At 39.8% G+C, this 25,068-nt stretch overlaps 1 long non-coding RNA gene and 1 other non-coding gene across 2 annotated transcripts in view; both read left to right on the forward strand.

Moving 5' to 3' along the window:
• LOC117203534 (uncharacterized) overlaps nt 1-25,068 on the forward strand; it is a 136,567-nt gene that overhangs the window by 40,111 nt on the left and 71,388 nt on the right. The gene's annotated exons all lie outside the window — the stretch shown is intronic.
• On the forward strand, nt 18,077-18,149 carry TRNAK-UUU (transfer RNA lysine (anticodon UUU)). The gene has a single exon. It is a non-coding gene; the product is annotated as a tRNA-Lys (tRNA).

Consider the following 25,068-nt stretch of genomic DNA (forward strand, 5'->3'; position numbering starts at 1 on the left):
TTTCTACCTTTTGGCTATTGTGAATAATGCTTCTGTGAGCGTGGGTGCACAGGTATCTCCCAGTTCTTGTAGGTATGTGCCCAGAAGTAAATCGCTGGACCACACGCAGTTTATTGAGGAGCCACCATGCTGGTTTCCAGAGGGGCTGCAGCAGTTTGCATTCCCACCAGCAGCGCGCACGGGTTCTCATTTCTTATCCTTACTGCCCCTTGTTGCTTTCTTTTTCTTTTTTTGGAAGTGATACCCATTCTAATGGATCTGAGGTGATATCTCACTGTGGTTTTAATTTGCATTTCCTTAATGATTAGTGAGGTTGAGCATCTTTTCTTGTGTTCCTTGACCATTTGTTTTATCTTCTTCTGGTTCACTTTTCAAAATCCAGAAATTCAAACAGTACTGTTTTTTCTCTTTTCCCCCACCTGTTTCCATTTTCTCCAGAGAAAGCAAAAACCACTTGCCTTCAAAGTTCTAGGTAATACAACATCGTAAATCAAGTATACTTAAATCAAAAAAAAAAAAAAAAAGTGGTAAGTGTGAATGTAGCAGCCAGAGCCACTGAATGGTCTCCAACCTTGTTATGCTGCACCAACATAAGTAAACTCACACAGTTGACAACCAGAATGTAGGAGCAAATACTCAGCTACATCTCCAAACCCACACGGCTCTCCATCTTTCAGCTTGAGCAGCTTCTTCAAAGGATCGCAACTCCATAACTCCCCTAAATATGAACCACTATCAATACCTAGGCTTTTATATTTTCTTTCTGTCTTTGTAATTAAAACTCGATATAAGATCCTTTTTTAGTGAAGTCCAAAAAAATCGTCTCAGTGGAGGAGGATTCCCCCCAGGTATGTGAAATGTTTTTCTGATAAGGATAATGTACAACTTAAAAAACAAATCTACACTGTAGAAAGTGATTTTTAAATGCAGCAGGAGAGATTTAATCTTGATATGAGAGATGTCTCTCCTCCAGAAAATGCTAAATACTGAAACAAGCTTAGGAGAAAAGTTATAGACTCTTGTCCTTGGAAAAGATGACATCTATTTAAAATCTATTAAAATGTAGAATTTCTATTGCCCTCTGAACAATGGTCTCTAACAATTTTGATTCAGCACACCCATGTTTGAGTACGGGGCCCTGTTGCAGAAAGCATAACGCTGCTATCTGTTTGCCACCTCAGGAAAGTGCAGATAATCAAAAATAATACAATGTAAATAATAAAAGAAAAATATAAACAATAAAAGAGAAAAATCCCATGCCTTAAATTTAAATTTGACAATTATTTTAAATAAGGCTCAAAACAATGAGAAAGACTCTGTGTGATATAATATTTTAGAAGTATTTGCTGTAAAAATAAGCACACTGATGACATCTGGTTGCACTTTGTACATTTTGACTCCGATTTCTTTGCTGTGAATCTATTTTAGGTGTCATGCTATCTTTGTAAATTTACTCTGGGATCTTTCATTCCATTCAAAGCATCCTCTCCCTCAGTGTTTCCTTATGCAGTATTCTCTTAAGCTATTTTTAAAATTTGAGTAGTCATTTATTGTTGAGAATATACTTTCTCAGTTACATCTTGCCTTTATTGGTTCAAAAAGTATATTTTATTATTGAAGTATAATTTATCAAGTACATGTCTAACTAAGATCTGTTAGTAGTGGGGTTTTTTTTCCATTCAACCTGTAGTAAATTTCTCTAACAATAATCTAATAGTAATTTCTTCTAATCTTTAGCAAAGTTTTTCTGTGTATATCAAAAGAATTTTCTGATGAAAATGCTTCCCGTGTATCATTTTAACCGTTTTTACCCTGTTAGAAACAACACTTGTATTCCCGTGGAATAGGAGTCTTTCATTATTTGCCATCACATGAAAAGGCCCACATGGGGCCTCTGAACGTTCATCATCAAGTTTAATGAGATTCTTGTAGCGTTTGGATTGCGCATTGTATGACTTTACACACACTGAAAAAATGCAGGTTTACCTTCTTATTCCAAATGCTTAGTGCTTTTCTCTCTCTCTCCCTTTTTCTCATACATATATATGTACACACATATATAAGAAACGAGAGTTTCTTATCACATCGTATGTGACAGGGAGAGACTGATACACAGTGAGATTAAGTAACTTCCCCAAAGTCACCTACTTAGTACGTGGTAGTGTCAGGAGTCTGAGCTCAGGGAGTCTGGCTTCAGAACGCCTTTCTTACTCTGTGCTATCCTTTTCCACCACTGCCACTGGCCGTCGTTCTGTTCTTGTGTTTGCATTAGCAATACAAGTTGCTAATGCAACTTGGTTTCCAAACCATGATGGATTGTCTAACCCATCTGTCCATTTAGGGAAAGTGAGTTTAAACTAGGTAATAGAATCCATAATTCCAGTGCACGGGGTGCAAGTAAACAGTAATAAACTGCAGTGAGATGAAAGCACAGGAAGATGAGGGTACCCATCTCCCTCCCTCTGTCGCTGTAGAAAGCCGCCTCTTTGGGAATCCTTGCGTTTCCTAGCTGAGATCAGCACTTTTTTTTTTCCCTGTAATTATTGATTGATTGATTTTTGGCTGAGTTGGGTCTTTGTTGCTGCGCGCAGGCTTTCTCTAGTTGGGTCGAGCGGGGGCTGCTCTTCGCTGCGGTGCACGGGCTTCTCATTGCGGTGGCTTCTCTTTCTGGGGAGCACGGGCTCTAGGTGCACGGGCTCAGTAGTTGTGGCGCGCGGGCTTCAGTAGTTGTGGCTCACGGGCTTAGTTGCTCCGCGGCATGTGGGATCTTCCCGGACCAGGGCTCGAACCCGTGTTCCCTGCACTGGCGGGCGGATTCTTAACCACTGCACCACCAGGGAAGTCCCTGAGCTCAACACTTTTTTGATATAAGGCATCACAGAATTTACCAAAGTCTGTTCTGTATTGTGAGTATTACTAAAACTTGTTTCCTTCTTATTCTTAGGTTGAAAATAAATATAAATACAGCTTCTAATATTTTCTTTCCATACTCACAATGAATTATCTTGGACACCTTCTGGACTGTAAGTAGCCCACTGGGGAGACCACTGCAGTACTGCAAGACGAAAATTTAAGTGAGACTAGAGAACAAATGATCACTGAACTCTGGACTGAATTTTTAGGGAAGAGTCAGAATTTTAAAACATGAAAGAGGTCAACTAAGATTAACACTTTAAAATCTCCTCTGGTCTCCATAGAAACAGCAAATTCAGGCAAGCAGTTCAGCTCTCCAAGAGTTTTGAAGGATAAAATGTCTCTAAATGTCAAAAACTATTATCAGCCTCAACTGGAATTGGCTTTTGTGCCTCAGCCTGTGGTTACACAACACTCATCCTTCAAATACCCTCTCCGCAAGTGGCGGCTGACACTTGAACCTGTGAGAACTCCACTGCTCTGCTGGAAACTCAGATTCAGTGGCTCTTTCAGACGGTCAGTATTTGCTGGTAATGGAAGGCTCGTACGTGGAGTAACATGAGGCCAAATTGTTTATTAAAGTTAGTTCATGGTTAAAACTGTACGTTTTTCCATTGTTGAACCTTTTCTGTTTTTTGGATATGGAAATAGCTGATAATTTTATTGACCTGAACATTCACTCTCATATTAAACAGCTGAGAGATTTAAGGGGTATTCAGAGAATTACAGTGTCTCAGCGTAATGAATGTCTTATGTTACTGGGTCTGAGCCAATACACCCAGTACCTTATAATTTTTTCCCCTGATTACTTTGCTTCAAGCCCTTTTTGTGTGCGGCTAACAACAACTGGATTTCACTGCTTGCTCCAGTGGGATGTTTCAAAAATTCCTGGAGGCCATTCTGGCTTACTCTTTCAAGTAAATCTCCCCTTTCATAATTTATAGCTGTCTGTAGAACTTCTGGTCTTACCGATGACCCACTAATCTGCCTTACCAGGGAACTGGGTGCTAACAACCAGCTAGAGACTAGTTGGAGAGACATTCAGTGATGTTTAGACACACTTAGAGTAGGCCTTGGTAAGTCCAGTTGACTTTTCCATTCCATTTCCATTGCAACTTTCATTACTAATTAACTCCTTTTGGAATTGCGAACTTTTTTTCCCTTCCCTCTCATTCTTGGTCATCCACAGCATAATCAGCCCATGGAACTCAGCTCTGTGAGTTTTTGTTTTTATTTTTTAAATGTTTTTATTATTTTTTCATAGACTGGATATGTATTAGCGTCCGCAGAGTCATGGGAAAGTAATAGTGATCAAGAGACACCATTTTCACAAAGTCTAAAGTCACAAAGTAATGAGATTGATTTCCATGATTTGCACGAAACACCAGCTTTGGTCCTGTCTAAGTATAGTTCATAAATCTCGGGGCACATGAATGACACACTGCATTCTAAAGAGAGCTTGGTTTATACAGACGCATTTTGTGGGTCATATCTGATATTTAAAGTGGATACATGACTGGTGTTAATCAACGAAGAGCCTCAAATTTTTTCCAGTGAGCATTTTAATTGGATGAAGACTCGAGGGTCTGGGGCAAACTCAACCCCAAACTGAAAGACACAAAGTCTGTGAAGATGAAATAATAATGATGTGATTTTGAATTGTTAAAATGCATTTTTACTAGGTGTTTCAAAGCACTTCTATGTTGGGACTCATTTAAAAGCAGTAATATAACAATGGTATAGTGCCTGTTACTTTGTAAGTACTTGAAATACTCAGTAAACAATTTGGATGCGTTATGTTGTTGAACACTCCTGCTTATCTTAGGAGATTGATGCTATCAGGTCCCCATTTTAAAGATGAGAAGAAGAATTAAATCACTCATTGCAGTGTTGCACGGCTGGAAAACAGGCAGGGGGGGAAGTTTTAAAGCAAGGTCACTAACCTCAAAGCCCCAGATCCTTACCCCTCTGCCCCCTTCTGCCTCTCCTTCCTTTTGGGTTTCTGGCAGGAAATCAGCAAGCGCCCCTTCCTTTTTCCCAAGGGGAAAACAAGTGATTTGTTTCAAATCGCAGTTTATGGAAAGCTCAGGTTAGTGTGCGATTAACAATAAGCCAAAACCAATTCCGTTTAGAAGGTAAGAATTTTCTGTATAGTTTTTACATATGAGAAATAGTAACTAATATTTTTACGGCACTAATCACCTATCAGGCACGATATTAAGTACCTTACTCTTCAACTCTTAATCCCCACTTAATCAACCCAATGAAATAGGTACTGTTACGAAACTCATTTTATAGGTAAAAAAACTGAGGCACAGGGAAATGAAGTAAGTTGCCCAAGATCACACTGCTCGGAAGTAAGGAAGTTGCCCAAGATCACACCTTTACATCCAGGTGGTCCTGCTCCAGAGTCTGTGCTTCATTGTACCTTTTACTCTCTTACCTTTCCCCTGACATCTAGGTAGCTGAATACCACACCTCTTGCTGAAACTCCAGGGCTTTAGCTGAAGTCCCTTATCTTTTGAGTAATACAGACCAAATAAATAATGCGTGAGCTCAGCTAATAAGAGATCATGGAAATACTGAGTAGCAGACAGAATTGAAGACGAAATTAGTACTTTTATCATGAGAATATGACCTAATCTGGAGCTACATATGGTTCAGATTGAATCCAAACTCACAGAATTTCAACGGATTCCTTCCCCCCCACCCCCTCTTTTTTTACTTTCACTGTGAAGTCTGTTGGTGAGACAAGTATTACTCACTTTGTGTGTGTCTGTTTGATGGCATTCCCTTCCTTCTGTTCTTTCATGCCAGATTCGTAATAGAGAACTGCAGGTACTCAGGCAATTTCTTGGATCGTTCTGAGTAGAATTTTGTGGTTGACGTGCTTCTGTGTGGTCAGATTTGGAATTCGAGATTACGAGTATGGAAAAGACCACCATATGTTCATCCTGATACCAAAAAAAAAAAAAAAAAAAGATGGTTTAACAACCTTGGACCATCTAAGCTGCAGATACTGGGTGGGTGAGACTATGCGATAGACTTGCCTGGTGTAATAATAAGGCAGGTCAGAGCAGCCACAAGCTTTCCAACTTCTGGGCGACTCATTTTGTCCATATGGCTGTGCAACTGACCCAGCACTATTTGGTGATAGGCTGTTCTTCTCCCTCTGCAGTGTGGTTTTGCCTTTGTTGTTAATCAGGGAGCATATATGTGTGGGTCTGTATCAGTACCACTCTGTACTCTTTAGTCATTTGGTCTGTTTTTATACCAGTACTATATTGTGTTAATTACTATGGCTTTATAATAGATCTTTCAGATCTTTCTTTTCGTTTATAGCTTTCTTGAAATGGACAAGACCACTCTTTCAATGCCGAATATAAATAGTGTAGTTATTGTCTCATTTTTGCTAGTGGGGAAAATTCTCCATATTTACCATTAAACATAATGTTTGTTTCGTGGGTATTTTATCGGTTTAAACAAGCTTTCTACTTTTCCTAGTTTTCTATGAGTCTTTAAAATCATAAATATTTGTGTTAAATTTTGTAAAAAATTTTTTCTGCATCTATTGATATGATTACATGATTTTTCTACTCTTAATGTAGTGAATTACATTAAGTTTTTAATATTAATGTACTCTTGCCTATCTGGAATAAAACTCACTTGGATTTAGTGTATTATTCATTTTCTGTATTACTGGATTCAATTTAGTATTTCCATAAGAATTTTGACATATAAGTTCATGAGAGAGATTAGCCCATACTTTCCCTTTTTTTGTAATTTTATTGTCAGGTTAGGGAATCAAAATTTTGCTGCTTCCTCCACCCCCTCACCCACCCACCCCCACAAAAAAAAAGAGGAAGTATTTCCTTTTTTGTCTAGTCTCTAAAAGAGTTTATGTAAGGTTGGTATTATTTTACCTACAAACGTTTGGATGAATTAACTAGTGAAATGCTCTGGGCCTGGATCCTTCTTGTGGGAAGGTTTTATAATTACACATTTAATTCAGATTTTCTGTTTCTTCTTTTTATAGTTTTGGTAGGTTGTGATTTTTAAGAATTTAAAAATTTTTACTTTATTGCTAATTTCATTGGCATAAAGCTGTTGACAGTTATCCTCTTATTATTATTATTATTTCTAGTATCTGTAAGATCTGTAGTGATGTCCCCTTTTTCATTCCTGATATTGGTAGCTTGTGTTTCTATTTTTTCCCCTTTGATCAATCTTGTCACTGTTTCACCAATTTTATTAACCTTTTCAAAGGAAACACTTCGGGCTTTGTTGATTTTCTCTATTGTATGATTGTTTTCTATTTAATCAATTTCTGCTTTTATTTTTGTTATTTCCTTCCTTCCACTTTCTTTGTATTTATTAGGCTATTCTTTTTCTAGCTTCATGGTGTCTTAGAGCACTGATTTCACTTTTTTCCTTTTCTAGTATATTTATTTGGAGCCACAAATTTCTCTGTTAGGACTGCTTTTGCTGCACCTCATAAGTTTTGATACGTCATATTTTCATTATCATTTGGTTAAAATATTTTCTAATTTCCATTGTTACTTGTTCTTTGATCCATGAGTTGTTTAGAATTTTGCTGCTTATTTTCCAAATACTTGGGAGATTTTCAAACATTTCAAAACATTTCTCTGTTATTAATTCCTATCTTAATTTCACAGTTTTGAAATATTCTGCTTAATTGTTAATGTTTTGAAATTTGTTAAGACTTGCTTCTCTGCTTTTTATCTTGTTAAGTACTACTCTATATGCACTTGAAAAAGAATTTGAAACTCTGCAGTTGCTAAATGCAGTGTTTTATACGTCAATTAAGTTAAATTGGTTAATTTGTAGTGATTATTCTAGAGGTTAAAATGTGCATCCTTGCCTTAAATGACATTCTTTCTTAATTTAATGCTTTCACCACTTCCCGAGCAGTGTACGAGCTCCATTGATCCTGTTCTCTTCTGTCTTTTGAGCTGTTTTGTCATATTCTACTTCTGCATATGTTGTGCACCTCACGAGATATTATTGTTGTTTCAAGTGGTCAGTATTCTTTTATACTTAACCTGCACAGTCATGCTTTCTTGTGCTCTTCATTCCTTCTTGCTCTTCTGTGCTCTCACCTTGGATCATTTTCCTTGGTTTGAAGAACTTCTTTTAGAATGTCTCATACTGTGAGTTTTTAATGCATTAGTTCAGCTGTTGTTTTTCTGAAAATGTATTTTGTATTTTCACTTTGTATAAAATTCTAGGCTGGCATTTTGGGTTTTGCTTATTTTTTTCTTTCAACAATTTATAAATGTCTTACATTATCCTCTGGCTTTTATATCAATATTTTGTTGAAAATAGTTTTTGCTCCTTTTTAGTTAATGTTTCTTATTTCTCTGGATTTTTTTTAACTTCCTTTTGTTTTTGATTTTTAACCAAAGTTTTCCTTATTCGTGCGTGTGTGTGTGTGTGTGTGTGTGTGTGTGTGTGTGTGTTGCGGGGAGTGGAGAGAGAGAAAGAGGAAGATTGCTTACCTTGTTTGGGGTTTTCAGATCTTTCAAATGTATCATTTAATCCCTTTCATCAGTTTCAGGGTTTTTTGGCATTAGTTTTTCAAATTGGTCCCCATTCTGTCTCTACTCACATCCTGGAAGTTTATACAGTATGTTACAGTTTGAATGTTTCTATATGTATTTTCTTTTCCTCTTTGTTGCTTCCTTTTTTTCCCTCTTCTTCAGTTTGGATTTTTTTTATTGTTTAGTCTTTGCATGTACTATTTTTTTTTTTTTTTTGCATTGTCTAGATTGCTCTAATGAGTAATTCCAGTTATAGTATTTTTCATTTCTAGAAGGTATATTTAATTCTTTTTACAGATTCAAGTTATTTATTACATTCTCCATGTTTTTATCCATTCATTTATTTTGTCCATCTTTTTCCTCTATTTTATATACTATACTTACATAGTTATCTTAATGTTCTTATGTACAAAGTCCAGTATCTGGATAATCTGAGAGTCTACTTCTGTTGCCTAATTTTTTTCTTGATTATCAGATAAATTATCTATTTCTTTGTTTTTTAAATTTTAACTTTATGCCAGTCTTTTTGTAAGAAAAGAATTATAGATATTGAATATAATGTTATTTTCCCCCAAAGAAGTGTTGCCCTTTCTTTTGCTAGGCAGGTGAGGGAAAGATCATCTAAGTCTAACAGTAATTGCACTTATGTAGTAAGGGCTTGGCTGTGCTTTTAGTTAGATTCAGCCCTTATCGCTGCTGCATCCTTAATCTTCTCACTGAGAACTTGGTGGATTTCTGTCTCCTTAGTCCTTCTGCCAACTCACTCCATCTGAGGTGTAAGCTCCAGCCCCAGACAGCTTCAATATCTGGCACACGTATTGAGGAGGACGTGGGCCATGCTTTGATGCAGGACCTTTTACCCTCAGAACCATGAAATTGAAGTACCACCCAGCCCCATCCCTCCCTTTTGGCTGTGGTCCTCCACGGGTTTCATGAAAAGTCTAATGAGTCTCTACCTCCTCAGGAATGAAATTTGTGCCTCCCAGAGGCTTTAAATTACACTCTAACCTTCCACCCCAACAGGTTCAAAATATGGCGGGTATTTGTGTTTACTGAAGGATTTTGTCTTATTGGCGCTACCAGCAGGTGAACCCCACCGCCTGCACGGCCTGGGCACTCAGCAGCCTTCCTGTGGGGTCATGTTTTTGGGCTCCTTCAGATCCCCGTCTGTCGTGCCAGCCTGTGTGGCTCTTGGGGGCACTGTTAGTGCCAGTTTTCTGCAGTGGCATCCCAAGACTGCCAAGTCTGACCCTCAGAGTTTCCCGGGTGGCCGGTGCCCTCAGGGAGGAAACGACCATCGCTCGGTTGGCAGCTCTCTCAGGAAGTGCTCTTCTCTCTTTGGCATTTTAGTTGATCCAGTCCTCATTGCGTCCAAAGTTTTTTGATGAGTCTGAAAGTATAATTTTGTAATGTATCCTTTTCTTCCCTAGTTGTCACACCAGGAACAAAGACCTGCCACTATGTACAACATCTTGTCTGGAAGTCAAAATTTCATTATTATTACTGATATTATTATGATGGATTATTTAGAAAAGCTTCCTCCAGTTTTCTAATTATTGGTAAAGCCCCACACCTTTTCAGACTTGTTATACTGAGACAAACTCTATCAAATTTCTTTCCTATATGAGCTCTATGATTTGGAAGGAATTTCTACAGTCTGTCTTCTGGCTCTATTCTATGCCATTTATCTTTGTGTGATAACACTGTGCGGTCAGCAGATTGGACTGTAGGAATTGCTGTGGAAGCCGTTCCTGTACCAGGCTGGATGCCGTGCAGTAATTTAACCATCCATGACAACGCTGTGAGTCTCCTATATATACCCACTAGCCCACATCAATTATATTTTGATTTCAACTTCTCCTCACTTGGATTACCAAAATGCCTACAGACATTCCAATGGCAACTGACATGAGAGGTCAGAGTGGAAAGGCAAACCTGTTACAGTTAAGACGTCTGAATCTTGCAAATTTTAGGAAAGTATATGACCAAGTGACCGTATTACTAAAAATTTTCCCAGGACCACAGAAAAGCCCCATGTAAGTGAGGGGCCCTGAAATATAAGCTCTTTTAGCTTCACAGAAAGTCCACCTCCATCAATAACATGTGTACATACAATTACCACCACAATAAATAAACAAATAAGCACAACAAATGAAAACCGAGAACAGAAACAAGGCTAGCTGATATCCACAAATGGGTTTCTGCTAGTTTGACTTGTCCCTATATTTGATAGAACCTCCTAGGAGGATAAAACTTAAAAGATATTATAGTTGATTAAGTATTCAAGAAAAATGGACACTTCTAAAAAAAGGAAGGCATCACGTTAGAGTGACTGTAATACCTAGGTTTAAATCCCAGCATCACAATGTACTAGCCATGTGACTCTGGGCAAGTTTGTTAGTCTTTTTACGCCTTAGTGTAGTATCTTTACCTATAAAACGGAGATGTGTGTGTGTGTGTGTGTGTGTGTATACACACACACACACAAATATATATACTTACACATATTGATATATCGACATGTATTATATCTCTCCACATTACAACTCTTTCTACATGTATCTGCATCTGTATATGAAAAGAGCACCGAGCATATCGTAAGTATTCTTTAATGTCTGTGAGCATCATTGTTTGGATCTACTCTTAAGTAAATATTACACTGGTATTGCTTACCATGTTTAATAGGGAATTCATAAAGCTTACAACTTTTTAGGTAAAAGGCATTAGTCACTAACCTTCAATATACTCTGGAGTGCGTGGAAGTACGTATGGGGAGGAGTAAGGCCTGCCTTTAAAGACCCTCAACTGTATCTTGGAGAAAACTGCCTGGGAGGACAGCTCTCCAGGCCACCTGAGGTCAGGGGCCGTGTGTGTTTGAGGCGTCCACCTGCAGGACAGTGTGATTTCCTCCCAAGAGCGTAAGGCAGAAACTGAAGGGGGAGGGGCTTAGTGATGGAGACAATAAAGGTTGGATCTTCTGGAGAGAAGTTCAGGTAAAGAGGTGAGAGCGCTGAGAGTTTAGGAAGCTGGAGCGAGAGAAGGTAAGATGTTTACGTGTAGTGTCACGAGGGATACATGTGACCATGGAACGAGCAGCAGGGAAAGGAGACCCAAGTTGAGGACTGAGGAATTCAGAGGACGAGGCACTGGAGGCGGCATCCGTGTGCCTACTGAGGCCTCCCAGAGTGACAGCAGGGCTGCTTGGAGAGGAAGGCTGCAAAGCCCTGTGTCACTGTCCTTAATGGATGGAGGGGAGACTGGGAGGTTGACTGGGGAGACCCTCTCCATAGGGTGGAGGAGAAACTTCACAGGGAAAAGAGTCTTACTTGAGGCTGACAAGCAAACGGATTTAGGAGAACTCCGGATGCCAGGCAGTTGGCTGGCAGGGCGCCCTCCAGTCCTGCAGCAGAAGGACCCCATGCCTGCCCCATAGGGGGTAGTTACAGTAGGGGGGTTGGCCAGGTGCCATGTAATGTACATACTTGACAAAGGACACACATTGCGCCTGGAGCAGGGAAAGATGTTCCACCCAAGGTGAGAAGCTCAGTACCGGCTCTGTGGGCCTTTATCTCTTGGTAGGAAGTGGTCCAGGCCCAGAGCTCCCTCTTACGCGCGGCTGAGTGGTGGTCCAAAGACTGCATGCCTGAAGCTGCCTTTGCCAGCATACATGCCAGGTAGGAATGAGGGCCCTGAATTGTGGCTGTGGTCGTGGAAATGGAAAGTGGATAATGACATTGAAAGGAAGCGCTTTGGAAGCACGGCCTGGGGCACACTTCTTCCGAAGTGAGCATCAGAGGAGCGCTGGCTCTGCCTGAGGCTTAGAGCAGCTCACCTAGAGTTTCAGGAGCTCCGTGCCCCAGCGGGCGCCCAGAGCCCCCGTTGCAGCCACGTGTGGACGTCTCGTGGCAGCGCGTGGCCGCTCCCCCCATCCCCGCGGGCCTGAGTGGAGCGCGCCTGGCTCCTGTGACTGATGCTGGGCCGCTGGCCCTCTGCTCAGAGCCGGGCTCCTGCTGGCTCTCTGTCGGGTCCTTGGAGGCAGGACTTGTAATTTCCTGGGACACAGTGCCAGGTGAAATGGGTCATTGTATCAACAAGAATGACACAGTAACTTAAGCCTGGGAATGCAGTGTATCCAAGCTCGTTGTTTCCTAGATGAGGTCAAATTACAACAGTCCCTTAAAGGACAGAGAGGTTGAGAAATGTTGCTTCTTTCGGTTTTTTTGTTTTTTTTTAATTGTGAGGCACCTATGATGGTAGTGGCCATGGGAAGGAAGTGGAGGAGGGACCTTTCCACAGCTGTGACTTAAAATGACTGAATCAGGAATTAGGACCAAGAAACAGAAATTTCCTTGAGAGCGGAATGCAAAGGGTTCTGTGTTTCGCAGACAAGTCCAAGCCTTCCCGTTCTTTAGGCCCTTCCTTCCTTCCTTCCTTCCTTCCTTCCTTCTTTCTTCCTTCCTTCCTTCCTTCCTTCTTCCCTCCCTCCCTCCCTCCCTTTCTTTCCTTCCTTCCTTCCTTCCTTCTTTCCTTCTTCCCTCCCTCCCTTTCTTTCCTTCCTTTCTCTTCTTTCTTTCTCCCTAGGAGGCACTGCTTGTGAAATCCAGAACAATTCCCAGGCTCGCTTTGGGGTTCATTAACCATCTTGAACTATATTCCAAATGTTTTAGGTTCGAAAAAACCCAAACCACACTGGGCCAGCCACTTTTTTTCTTCTTCACTGTCAAACCTATGTGTATTTTAAGGGAAATGTGAGCCATATGTTTCTGATTCCTTTACACTTAACTCATCAAGCAGGATTTGTTAAAGCCATTTGATGTCCTGGATGCCTTTTGAGCCGTTTCCTTGTGACTTGCAAAGCCCTTTATTCTCTAGACATAGGAAGTTGCATTTTATGAAATGTAAATGAGCTGAACCCCCAAAGGTCTGATCTGGGTCAGAATTCTGAATAATTGGAATTAGTTATAAGCATGCGCTACGCCACTCTTTCAGAAGAATTCCAGTGCAAGGAATAGCTCCCGTATTTTTCATTAAAATTTCATAAAGTTGGCTAAACCTTAATCAGAATATACTTGGGAGGAAAAAAAGGTAAAAAATACCTTATAGCAAGGACATATATAATTAATGAAAATGGATAAATATTTCTGATTAAATAAGAACTACCTCAGCTAAATTAACCTTAAAATGAAATAAAATAGAACAACCAAATGAATCTCCGACAGTCATTAAATTTGATCCCATAGGTAAGTGGCGGCTTTTATTTTATGGCCCCAAAGTGAACCTCAACTGAATATATTTTTTCCTCAGTACATCTCACTGGGACAATCAAGAGAATTCTCTAGAATCAAAGCTATTTTCATTTCTTCGAGAAATATCCTGTTCTCTTAGGCCGTCTTTTCCAGCAGCAGAAATTTTAAATAGAAATAAAGAGATACATAATCTAAGAGTATATCCTCTCCTCTATTTCTGGGAAGAAATTCTATGTTGAGTGTGACGGAATAAAACAGGTTCAGTTCTGAGCCTTTGCAGTTGTTTCTCCTTCTGCCTGGAATAATCTTGCCCGAAATGATCATGAGTCTGGCTCATCTGTCCTCTCCTCCCGGAGGCTGGCTCGGACTCTCCTGGCTAAGGTAGCTCTCCCTTTCCCCTTCAGTAACTCTCTGCTCCATTTCTCTTTTTTATACTCTTCTGCAGGAATTAACACTATCTGCAGGTTACTCACTTATGCCTTTTGTGCACTTCGTGGTTCCTTTCACCACTGGAAATCTAAATGTATCCCTCTATCCCAATACCTAGGATGTTGGTGGCAAAATAGCAAGTACTCAACCAATGCTTACTGAATTTAATTGCAATCATTCGTTGAACCAACACTTGACAAACAACACCTATTGACATGTATTTTATCTCAGAAGAGGTCAATTTATATCTAGTGGCTTTGATGAATGTGTTCTTAAGCAAACTTTGTCTTACCACACACATATGAATTTTAGGGTTAAGTTTCTACAAAAAATGGTGGCTGAGACTTTCATAGGGATTGTGCTTCATCTGTAGATTAATTTGGGGAGTATTGTCCTCTTAAAAATATTAAGTCTGCCTTTCCATTTATTTAGGTGTGATTTAATTTCTTTCAACAGTGTTTTGTAATTTCCACATGAAATGGAAGGGACCCAGAATAGCCAAAGAATCTTGAAAAAGAAGTCCAGAGTTTCAGGGCTCAAACTTTGCAATTTAAGAACTTACTAAAGACTACACTCAAGACAGTATAATACTAACATTGGATGGACATACAGACCGGTGAAATAGAACTTAGGAATCGTAAATAATATCTTGCATTCATGATCAACTGATTTTTGACAAGAGTGCCAAGGCAATTCAGTGGGGGAAGAATAGTATTTTAAAATGGTGCTAGAGCAATAGAATACCCCCATGAGAAAGCATGAAGTTGGATTCCAACCTCATGCCATCTATAAAAATTAACTCAAAGTGAATTAAAGTACTAATTATAAGGACTAAAACTATAAAACTCTTACAAAAAAAAGCATAAATCATTTTGACTTTGGATCAAGCAATCATTCCTTAGATATGATACAAAAAAAAACAGGCAAAAATGAATAAATAAATTGAACTTCATTAAATTAAAATTGTTATATTTTAAAATATACCATCAAAAAAAGTTTTAAAAAGACAACCCACAGGACAGGAGAAAAATACTTGCAAATCCTATATCTGATAAGGGGTATGTATCCAGAAAACGAATCCTAACAATTTAACAGTAAAAGAATAAAAAACTGAATTAAAAATGGACACATGGACAAAGGATTTGGATAGACATTTCTACAAAAAAGCTATACGAATAGCTAGTAAGTACGTGAAAAAAATGCTCAACATTATTAGTCATTAAGGAAATGCAAATCAAAACGAAAATGAGATACCACTTCAGACCCACTAGGATGACTATAATAACAATAATTTAAAAAACTAGAGAATAACAATCAATAAGTATGTGGAGAAATTGGAACACATGTATATTGCTGGTTGGAATGTAAAATGATACAGCTGATGTGGAAAACACGTTGGTAGTTCCTCAAAAACTTAAACATGGAGTTACCCTATGACCCAGCAATGTCACACCTAGGTATATACCCAAGAGATGGACAACACATGTCTACACAAAAACTGGTACATGAATGGTTATAGCAGCCTTATCTGTAATAACCAAAAAAATGGAAACAACCCAAATGTCCATCAATGGATGAATGAATAAACAAAGCGCTACAGCTACATGCTACGGCATAATGGTCCTTGAAAATAATATGCAAAGTGAAAGAGACTAGACACAAAAAGCTACACATCGTATGCTTCCAGTAATATAAAATGTCCAGAATAGTCCAGTATTGAGACACAAAGTAGATTAGTGTTTGCAAAGCACCAGGGATGGCAGGGAAAGATAATTTACTGCTCGTGGGTACAGTGTTTCTTTTGCGAGCAATGAAAATGTTCTGGAATTAGATATTGGTGATGGTTGCGCAATTTAGTGAATACACTAAAACCCACTAAACTGTATACTTAAACAGGTGAATTTTATGGGATGTGAATGATGTGTAAAATTATAACTGGTTTCACAATTACTCAATTCTTTTGTGAGTGTATCAATTCCCATGGGAGAAATGGGAAAGGAAAAATGATGTGTTTGATTTGAGAATTAGTCCTACTCGTTGTTCATTGTCTTTCTTCTGGGCTTTCTCAGTGCTTAAAGCATGAAAGGTGGAGAATTGAAGGAGCAATGCTTCTTTACAGAGAAGAGGTGTTAGAGAAATGTGCTGCCGTGGTCTGTGGATGGGGTTCTTTCCAGATTCACCCTTGTTGTGCCCTGAAAGGGCTGGCTGATGTTTAGGAAAGGAAACATAAGAGAGAGCTTTTTGCCTTGCTTTTGTTACCTCACCAGCAATATTTATTTTTGGAACCAGAAATCTATAGATCGATGTGTAACACTCTCTTAGTTCAGGACCATGATGAATGACGGGCTACTGAGAATAGAACGTCTTCCTGTCAACTTACTGGCAGAGTAGGAAGCTCTCAGGCAGCAAAGGTGAAGGTTTAGAATTCTGAGAAAAGAATGGTGTAAGTATGACCTCATCAGAGACAACGACCTTTTTGATTTGTGTTTTCGAAGTAAAACTATGTAAAAATTATCCATGATAGTAAAAGATGGGTGGGAGGAGAATTGCCCATGGCACGTGTAATCTGAAATAGCATTTTAAGTGCTACTGGTCTCTTTTTTAAAAAATGCTGTTGTGCTTTTAATGAAAAAGAGAAGAAAAAAGGAAAATTTATATTCGGCCTTAGAAACGCATTTGCATGTGTAACAATTTAAGGGGCAAATCTTCGTTGTGAATTGTGTTTTCTCACAGTTACGTAGCATGAGGCCATACCTTCCAATGTTGGAAGACTGGTAGGGTATTTGCGATATTATTCTGCTGAGTGGATGTTACATGGAGGTAATGGAAAGATGACTGCACTTAATTTCTGTCTGCTGGTGACTTAATGCTGAAGGTACATGATAATTAAAGGGAAAATTAAATAATGATGACTTCAATTTTCACATCAAGGTGGAACTTGTTTACATTTCATGTGGTTATTCTGTTATTTCATCTGGTTTATACCTATCTATCTATCTACGTATCTATCTCTATAACCCCATTTTGACAAAATAGGATCATATTGCATGCACTTCTGTCTCTCACTTAACTGTCAGTGCATGTTTGCAAATAAGTATTTATTTCTACTATGACTACAATATTTGAGGAGCTAATATGTCCAGTGTACTGTGTCTTGAATAATTAGACATCATCTTTGCATTCAGATTTTAAACTCTGTGGCGTAAACAATTAACCAGTTTACTGTTACAGTAAATTGATAAGAGATGAGATGGATCATAGGGGGAATACCCTAGGAAGTAAGGCAAATGGGAGACTTACCCAAGACAAGGCTAGCAAGTAAGGCAGAACCCAGATTATGCTGGATTGTTTTAAACCAGGTCAAGTTAGTGAGACTATTGCGAGGGCTGGTGGAAACCATTAAAGGGTTTTAGGCAGGACGTGGCATAATTGGATTTGTAGTTTTGAAAGGAAATTCTACTTATATGTGTAGTGATCAGATAATTTATTATCCAAATCAGGAAACTTTATGCTGGGACTACAGGTGTAAATTTTGGCTCTTCTGGACAAACTAGGATGTATGGTTACCCTATTGACAGAAGACTACAATGGAAGTAGAGCGGTACGTGAAGCTGAGTTAGGAGAAAAAATGATGGTTTGGACCCCGATGAGGCAGTCCATAAAGAGAGAGAGAGGGAGTTAGATAAACATAAGAGTTATTTTGAACAAAGAACATGAAAAGGTGGTGACTGAATGTGAAAGGGGAGAGAGAGAGAAGTTGAGGTCTAGCAGGCATGCGGCTTGAAAAACCGAATGGATATTGGAGACATTTATTGAGATGAGGAAGGTTGGAGGAGCCTTAGAAGGAAGGTGATAGTTTTCGATAAGGACGTGAGTGGAAGGTAGCCGTTAGGCACTCAGAAGGCATCAAGATTCATGCCAGGGAATTCCCCGGTGGTCCAGTGGTTAGGACTTGGGGCTTTTACTGCCAAGGGCCCAGGTTCAATCCTTGGTCGGGGAACTAAGAATCCTGCAAGCCAAGCGGCGTGGCTAAAGAAAGAAAAACTAATAAAAGAAATAAAAAGTAGAACATTTACATTAAAAAAAAAAGATTTATGCCAGCCACTTCTTCACATTTTCTGTATCATCCGAGGTACTCATCTGGCCTGAAGGACATTGTGGACCTCAGAGCACTAGCCATGGCCCAAGTCTTTCTAGCACATTAATGACTCCAGAAATATCAAATACTTACTATATTCTCACACTGTCAGCAATTTCTCCTGATCGTTTGGCTCAGAGGTTGGAAATGTAGTCTCATTCTGTATTTTCATGCTGATTCATCGGGAGAAATGCCTTAAGAACCTCCTATTCCAGGCGAGCTGTTTGAAGATGCCTGGTGTGATGAGTGGTTGAAAAAAAGTTTTAAAAACTGCCCTTTGGGTATCTGACAGTCTTGATAAATTAAGGGACAGGGTGCTTGATGACCCGAAATGATAGGATCTGATGCCAGTGGAAGGTGTATTTTGCCTTGGTTAAACTCAACTCTGCAATAAAACCTGTAAAGATTTCTGGTTTTTAGAGAAGTGATTAAAGGTTCAATATAGGAGGCAAAATAATATTTGAATAATGTGGGCTAAAAAATAGATGCCTCGGGCTTCCTGGTGGTGCAGTGGTTGAGAGTCCGCCTGCCGATGCAGGGGACACGGGTTCGTGCCCCGGTCCGGGAAGATCCCATATGCCGCGGAGCAGCTGGGCCCGTGAGCCATGGCCGCTGAGCCTGTGCGTCTGGAGCCTGTGTTCCGCAATGGGAGAGGCCACAACAGTGAGAGGGCTGCGTACCACAAAAAAAAAAAAAAAAGATGCCTCTGTGTGTTTGTGTGTGTGTGTGTGTGTGTGAAAGAGAGAGAGAGGGAGTATTGGAGTGGAAGTTCACAACTTATATACAGGTTGGCCCCCAAAGCTACATCACTATCTATTTTTCTCACTTAGTCTAGGTAAACTTGGCTCCTAAATCTTTTAATTAAAGTCCATCTTGCATTTTTTAAATGAAAGGTGGACCCAACTCAATTACACACATACAGGTGATATACTTGGAGGATTATGTGAAATACACCAAGAAGAGCAAATGTGCCTTCCTGTGAGAGATATTCTGTTTTGTTTTGTTCTTCATTCCTCTTTTTGATGTTGGTTGACTCAACTTCCTTTAGTCCTGATCTCTGCATTGATGGATCATTAGAAACTTGAAAGGATCTACACAAATATGAAAGTGCATCCCCATTTGTGTTCCTTCGAGTTGCAACAGTTTTATACGTAGATCAAATGTTACTATTGCTCATGTTTTAAAAAATGAAAAAAGTGAGATATGGAAGATTGCAACTTGAAGTCTCAATATTAACTGAGCAAAGGACACTCAGAAGGGGCAGCTATCCTGGGTCTTATGTTTGAGACACGGTCTTGATGCCAGAGGTGTTGGCTGAGAGCCTTTCTGAAGCCCAAGTGTGGATCTTGTTAACATGGATTTAACAAACCTGAATGGCTAACCTTGGGAATTGTGAAGGTTTATTCCCCTGCACTGGAATGTACAAAATACAACTGCACTTACCTTGTATGTGAAACCGATACAGAGCTGCTGAGTTGGAGAAGAATTCCCCTGCTTTCCAGAATCAGATCTGTCTTCTGTTACTTTGCTTAAAGTATGCAGCTGTTCGGGAGAATTAGTGTTGCTTCCTTTCACATTAATAGCAGAATAACTAACTTTCCACTGTATTTAATAACAATGTCAGTCTCCTTTAGAGTACTAGGAATCTTTGCCATCCCCTTTTTATGAAAAAAAAAAAAAAAAAAAAACCACACGATTCCTTACTTCTAAGCTTCTTGAAGAAAATTTTCCTAATTTGTTTCCCTGTGATTCAAATTTCACCGATCTAAAAGAGTACCGGATAATTGACTCAGTGCTGTACTAAAATGTCCATATCTTCAGCAATTTATGGAAGATGAGTATCTGTTGTATAATCTCTAACATGAAGATACTTTCCACGTTCCTTCCAGCTCTGGAAAAATTCTATCAAAATTCAAAGTCTTATGCTAAACCTTCACTAGGGTTTCACCTTATAAGATTACCTGAAGCCTGTTAAGAAGTAAACTCCCCTTTCTCTCTTTTTTCAGATTAATTATTCTATTGCTAGTATTGCAGGCTAGGAATAAAGTATTTTTATTCTTTTAGTCTTGCAAAGTGGAAAGTTTTAAAATAGTGATGTTGATACCTCAAAAAGAGGAACTCTGAAGTGATATAGTCTTGGAAATTATCATTGGTTAATTGAAAATTGGAAGGTACTGTGTTCGGTCACTTGTCCTTGTAGAGTCACAGCCCATGAAGCAGATGGAAAAAAAAACTTATCTGGCTTCATAGTAATTGTACTTCATTCATAAAAAGAAATTGTGCCCTGAGATTTAATTGAGTGGTTCCAGGGCCATGCCAGCAGAAAATCAGCTGGTTGGGCTCCTGTATAAACATGGTGACATGTTGAGGGCAGTGTTTACTTTTTTCTAATTAAAGCAAATTAGAAATTCCGTTTTATTTCTGCAGTGCATTCCGACAGCAGCATGCCCTGGGAATTGCTCATGGCCCCTCTAGAGTAAGGCTTTCCTTCATTCAACTTTCATTTGTTCCTTTAAGTCTTAAATTCATTCCAGGCGCTAAGTGTTTATGCCGGCTCTGAGACCTCGGTTTTTCAGGATCACTTCAAAACAAGACTGGAGGATGCAGCGGAATTCAGACCAGCCGCTCATGATGACGTTACATGGTTTCGGCCTTGATGCTGGTTCGCTTTGGGCGGATACTCTGTTTTCTTCTCCTTTTTCGGTTCTGTCAGTTTCTATAACACTGAGGCAAACCTCCAGTTGACAGCAAGAGATCATTTGTAGGGACCCACACTGCTAAACAGAAACAACTAAGATGCCAATGAAAATATATCAACCGCACAGCAAACATGGGTACTTTTCGTACACAGTAATAGGCTCTTTTGAGTTTTAATTTGACACAGGGCTATAAAACCTATGAGGATTTTGTTTTTCATTAATGATACCCTTATCATATTTTTAAACCAGGAAGCAGATATGTCTGAGTTTTGATGTTTTAAGAAAAGGAAGGACCGTCATGCATTTATATCATAACCGTAAGTTTTCAAAATTCAGTGCCACTTCATTAAAATCCTGTTTAATGAGCAGCACATTGAAAACAAAATTTAATATATGGAGCTCACTAAACCATTGTTCATTTCTGAAGTCATGGTCACATTTTATCGTCTTGACATTTTTCTAACTTACAATTTCAAGGTTAAATTTTAAGTCCCAGAAACCTTCTTTCAAGGAAGGTTCTTCTTAGGGGATCACCACCGCAGAGTTGCTGACAAAAGAGGTTCAAAGAAAGGCACAAGGTTCAGGTAAAGTCAGCATGAGGTTTAGAACAGCATTTGCATGTTTTCATATTCCTCTGAATTGATACTGAGCTCTGGATCTTAATGAGCTCATTTCTGGAATCACCGTCAAGTTCACGAGAGGGAATGAAGGACACCTCTAATGAATGAACACGGAGAAAAACCACGATGCATTCTGAGCCTTTCTAAAGTAAAAAGAAAAGAAATGAGCAGGTCTGTGACTGTAGCAAGAACTTCATGTTTTTGGTAACCATGGTATACTAAGAAAGTGGAGGTCACGTGTTTCTCTGATATTTGTAATTACCAGTATCTCACAGACCATTTAAAGCACAAATCATATATTAAAAACAAAAAATGGATGTCAACTCTAGCTTAATATGTGTAGGAGTGATTCTAAGACCCTTTCTCTCTTCTGGTAGGCCATTTTTTTTTTGTATCTCAGCTCGTGCATTGGAGAGAGCAATAGGAATAATAAAAGGAGATAAAATTTTGCTCAATTAGATGTCTAAATGTTGTAACTTTTGAGTCGTTCTTGAAGAATACTGGCAGGGAGAGAGACTGAATGGGATTTTGAGGACTTCAGTTTCTTCGTTGTTCTTGGTTTTGTCCTGCATGTCAAAGACAGTCAAGAATTGGCTGTAAATAAAATTCAGTCTCAAGGAAAGATAGCCCACCCCTCCCCCAAGTCCCCAGCCCACCTGTTCACGCAGTCATGGAATTTCTCCTTTGCCTAAAACCAGCTATATATAGTGAAAAGCTCATAAAGTGGGGGAGGGGATTGTGAAATGACAGGAGCACTTAGTTAAAGGGTCTGACTTAAAGGAAAGTGCCCAGATGAGTTTATCCAATCGGGGTCAGTTAAGCCTCCCCTGACACCATCCATTAGTAATATTTTCCATGCACTAAGTAAAGCAATGGAAACTCCATCACATCTGGTTGCGCCTCCAATACCTATGCAGGCTGTAATAGTTTTTGAAATCTTGATGTGAAACAGCACCGTGGCACTCCACGATAGATTGTTAGCAAGCAAAGAAGGCGCACTTGTTCCAAAACAATGAAGAGTTGCTTATTCCTGTTCCCCTTAGATGCCTCCCTCTGGTTCATATTGCTAGATTATTTCATCGTGATCCAGAGGGAATTTGGGGTTATTTTCCTCCCCTCTTTCTTCCCCTGTCTTTAGAGCCATCGGCAGCGAGCCTCCAGGGAAACCGTCGTATGTGTCTTGTGGGCACCACGTTTTCCCATTGAAAAGTTTTGCTTGGCGGGTGCCTTTCTTTGAAGGTAGAAAAAAGGAGCTTTGGAAGACTGATAATTCCAAGAAATATTTGCTGCCTTAAAATCTTGTTATCACCTTGCGCTTTCTGTAAGTACTTCAGAGATTTACAAAGAGGACGTTGACTATACCTGAATATCCCTAAACCACTTCCGTGATGTTAACATTGAATAAAGATGTTATAAAAATCCCAAAGTACCCATTGCTCTCCAAAGAGAATCAATAAATAAACTTCTAATAGGCTATTGGAGCTATAGCTCAAAGAGGGCAGGGTCCATGCCTACCTTGTTCACTTTTCGCATCTCCAGCACTCAGCAAGCCATGGCAAGACCTGAGTTTTCTGAAAACAACTACATTTGCAGGTTTTAGTGTTAATTGAGCCAATGTACATCGTATCTGCCAATAGGAAAGATACAGGAGTAGGCGTGATATTTAACGCTAATAACAACAGCAGGGCTTCCCTGGTGGCGCAGTGGTTGAGAGTCCGCCTGCCGATGCAGGGGACGCGGGTTCGTGCCCCGGTCTGGGAAGATCCCACGTGCTGCAGAGCGGCTGGGCCCGTGAGCCATGGCCGCTGAGCCTGTGCGTCCGGAGCCTGTGCTCCGCAGCGGGAGAGGCCACAACAGTGAGAGGCTCGCGTACCGCAAAAAATAAAATAAAATAAAAACAGCAGCAGTAGCAACAACCACAATAATAATAAACATTTACTGGGGAGATGCTCTGTACCAGGCTCTGTTCCAATCATTCTATATATATTAACTCATTTTGTACTCATAATATCGTTGCAGAGTAGGTAATCTTACTGCCAATTCCAGTTTTGAAAAGAGGAAACTGAGGCATGCACAAGTTAACCATCTTGCCCTAGATCACATAGCTAGTACGTAATGAAGACAAGATTTGAACCCAGAGCCTTTTCTCTTAAATATTACGTCTTGCAACTAAAATAGTTGTTTTGCTAGACAAGTCTCTTGGTACCTTTGTTGCCATTGTTATAAGATTAGCATAATGATTCTTACCTCAGAGTAGCAGTAGAGATGGGAACCCTCAGATGGGTACGTTTTGGGTATATTTTCCATTGTGAACGTACACGAGATAGTTTACTGTTCTCATCAGATGCCCAAGGACTCAGGGGGTCAAGACAGACATGATTGAGATCTCTTTTTACCACAGTTCAAACTCCCAGAGCACTGGGGACAAACAATAATCTTCAAAGCAATTGAGGCCACTTTGTGGCATCAACTCTTGGAACAAAGTAACATATAGTGAGATGTTTCTGTTTGTAAAAAATATCCTTCCGGGCTTCCCTGGTGGCGCAGTGGTTGAGAGTCCGCCTGCCGATGCAGGGGACGTGGGTTCGTGCCCTGGTCTGGGAAGATCCCACATGCCGCGGAGCAGCTGGGCCCGTGAGCCATGGCCGCTGAGCCTGCGCGTCCGGAACCTGTGCTCCGCAACGGGAGAGGCCACAACACTGAGAGGCCCGCGTACCGCAAAGAAAAAAAATATCCTTCCACGCTCAGTTTTTATTTTTAGGTTCCATCTAGGCCAGTGATTTTCCATTTCCTTCTTAGGAAGGTATTTTTTTAATGAACGCACACACTCATTCTCACACACATGCACACACTCCTGTGTACACCCGTGTACATTCACATGCACACGCCCGCACTCACAGGCACCTACACCCACAGATTCCTTGACATTGTGACATGTGCCTGCCTGCTTATTGGTGGCAGATGGTGGTAGAACTTGTTACCTCGGAAGGCAGGCCCAAGGGTCCCAGGTGGTTAAGGAAAACTCCATAGTTTTATCTTCTGAGATCATCGGGTAGTTTTCTTTCTCCCCTCCCCCAACCCTTAGCAAAAGAGAAAAAGAAGAATATTAACTAGTACAGTTTCAACAATCAACAGGGACAAACCCTGAAATCAGATACATCTGAGCATAATTGAGGTGATAGCATTTAAGGACAGTACTGACGTTCTTGCCACACTTGCGCTGATGAACTTTTATGCACATTTTGCTAGTGAATTATTTAGATGATGTAGTACCAGTTTGGAGATGTGTGTGTGTGTGTGTGTGTGTGTGTGTGTGTTCGTGTTCTAACCCTCTTTGAACCCCTTAAATTGTGGGTGAGTCTGTAATACAGATAGGTTAAGTCACATAATTTACCAAAAGTGTTAAATTAGCTTCACATCAAACATTAAGCATGCAACTAGGGACAGACTGATCCCAGAAGT

This window comes from Orcinus orca, chromosome 19, assembly GCF_937001465.1.
Source record: "Orcinus orca chromosome 19, mOrcOrc1.1, whole genome shotgun sequence".
NCBI lineage: Eukaryota > Metazoa > Chordata > Mammalia > Artiodactyla > Delphinidae > Orcinus > Orcinus orca.